Source organism: Schistocerca gregaria, unplaced genomic scaffold (genome assembly GCF_023897955.1).
Source record: "Schistocerca gregaria isolate iqSchGreg1 unplaced genomic scaffold, iqSchGreg1.2 ptg000623l, whole genome shotgun sequence".
Classification (NCBI taxonomy): Eukaryota; Metazoa; Arthropoda; class Insecta; order Orthoptera; family Acrididae; genus Schistocerca; species Schistocerca gregaria.
In genome coordinates this window covers 660,001-662,500 of record NW_026062011.1, presented here as the reverse complement: position 1 = coordinate 662,500, position 2,500 = coordinate 660,001, and the positions used below count along the sequence as shown (strand labels likewise).

Below are 2,500 nucleotides of genomic sequence, written 5' to 3'. Positions count from 1 at the left end.
CTCCGGAATCGAACCCTGATTCCCCGTTACCCGTTACAACCATGGTAGGCGCAGAACCTACCATCGACAGTTGATAAGGCAGACATTTGAAAGATGCGTCGCCGGTACGAGGACCGTGCGATCAGCCCAAAGTTATTCAAAGTCACCAAGGCAAACGGACCAGACGAGCCAATCCGATTGGTTTTGATCTAATAAAAGCGTCCCTTCCATCTCTGGTCGGGACTCTGTTTGCATGTATTAGCTCTAGAATTACCACAGTTATCCAAGTAACGTGGGTACGATCTAAGGAACCATAACTGATTTAATGAGCCATTCGCGGTTTCACCTTAATGCGGCTTGTACTGAGACATGCATGGCTTAATCTTTGAGACAAGCATATGACTACTGGCAGGATCAACCAGGGAGCTGCGTCAACGAGAGCTGAGCAGCCGGCCGCCCGGGAGTGTGTCCCGAGGGCCCGCGCGAACACGCAAGCGTCCGCTCAATTATTCTGCAAACAGGAGGAGGCTGAGCTCCCCTGCACGATACACCTCGAAACCCTCTCAGGTCCCGGCGGCGCGCAGCGCCGTCCTAAGTACTTGGTCGGGTTCGAGAGAGGCGCAATCGCCCGGAGATAGGCGAGTAGACGCTTTCAGTGCGAACACCCGTGCTCCCAACTGAGCTTGCCGCTGCCGACAGAGGCCCGGGAGCGTGCTGTCGTGGCATTGCCGGCGGGAAACAACACGCGCCACCTACGGTGACCGGCAGCTCCAACGCCAGCGCCACAGAAGGGCAAAGCCCCACTTGGGTGCAGAAGCGAACTCTCCCAGCACAGCGCACGCGCCAACACGTCCGCAGAGCTGCGATACAAACCACCTGCGAGAACCGCTGGGGGCGACCGAGCAGCAGACGGCGTCGCGACGCCGAGTGCCGGGCGGCGGCGCATCCTCAACGCACACAGTCCGCAATCGGACCAGCACACTGCAGATGTCCACCGCGCTTCGCACCGGGCTCGGCAGAACCCACTTTGGCCGCCTGGCGCCGCGCGCCGGGTGCGCCGGCGCGTAGCTGGGACGCCAGCCGGGCCCGTCGGCCGGCGCTCCTGCCACTGGGCGCCCCCCACCAGCCGGCTGTAGTGCGTGCGCTCACGCAGCGCGCGGCCAGCACGCCGCGCGGCCCCCCCTCACCGGCCGGGGACTGTCCCACCAAGCCACAGCCTCGTATCGCTTCATACCCACATGGCCAACTCAGGTTCGGGGGCATGGCGGGTACCGCCGAAACAACCGGTTCACAGATGTACCGATCGTCGCTATCACCGATGCACCTGCAGCGCGAACAACCGCTCAACAACTGATTTCCAGTTCATTTGCGGATCTTTGGCAGCAAACGTATACGTCAATCAACATTTGCGAAATCTACGATTCTGGCATGCCTGCATGTTATGTGTCACGACACGCTACATCAGCCCATATACACACTACGGCACGTACACGAGAGAACACGTGGAAGATGGTCCGCGCACGTGTGCAATGTCCCTTGCGCGGTCGACTGTCAACCGGCCTCTGTAGCATGTCGCAGATGTGGAACGCGGTCCACCGTGGTATCATGTTGTGTGGGGCAATACGATTAAATAGGAAAACCCTCGTCGCTACATCAACAGACGGCTCACGCTGATTCCCGGCAGAGGGAGGGGGGGGGGGGGCCAACATGCAATACTTTCGTCCGTACCTACCACATGTCTCTACGGCGTACAACAGTGCAATCTCGCTGTAATGGGGAGACGAGACAAGTAGCATCGTGCACAACATATGGCCCTTATGATTCGCCATTGTAGGGCGCAGCCGGTGTACGGTCAAGCATGTGCCACATTATGTCACTCAGTACGTAACGACGGATGATCAGTGTGGGTTACGCGTACATCAGCGGACAGTCCACACAGGCCGTACCACAACGTACACTGACTGCATCGACAACCAAATGCAACTGAACAGCTGCAAGGCTCATTTCACAAACAAACGCCTGACCGACCAGCTTGGAAGGGCAGGAGGGGAGGGCGATATTCGTTCTGTAGCGTTACACCCTTCCAGTGGTTAGCGGGACTGTGTAGAAAGTACGCAACACTCGAAAGACATTTACGTGAGGGTACGCACCATGGCATCGAGAAATACACATGACACCAGAGGATCCAAGCAGTGAACTATGTTCAGAGGGTTGCTGTTAGGCAAAGCTACATTCCTGTGACGTTACATGTGACAGTTAAGGTGCAGTGTAAGTTAGGTTAAGGTGCAGTGTAAGTTAGGTTAAGGTGCAGTGTAAGTTAGGTTAAGGTGCAGTGTAAGTTAGGTTAAGGTGCAGTGTAAGTTAGGTTAAGGTGCAGTGTAAGTTAGGTTAAGGTGCAGTGTAAGTTAGGTTAAGGTGCAGTGTAACTTAGGTTAAGGTGCAGTGTAACTTAGGTTAAGGTGCAGTGTAACTTAGGTTAAGGTGCAGTGTAACTTAGGTTAAGGTGCAGTGTAACTTAGGT

At 56.0% G+C, this 2,500-nt stretch overlaps 1 non-coding gene across 1 annotated transcript in view; it reads right to left on the bottom strand.

Moving 5' to 3' along the window:
* Window positions 1-404, bottom strand: part of LOC126317248 (small subunit ribosomal RNA) — a 1,893-nt gene extending 1,489 nt beyond the window's left edge. Inside the window, exon 1 of the ribosomal RNA XR_007556521.1 lies at window positions 1-404. This exon is cut by the window's left edge and continues 1,489 nt beyond it. This is a non-coding gene — a ribosomal RNA (small subunit ribosomal RNA).
* Between the last annotated feature and the right edge of the window lie 2,096 nt (window positions 405-2,500).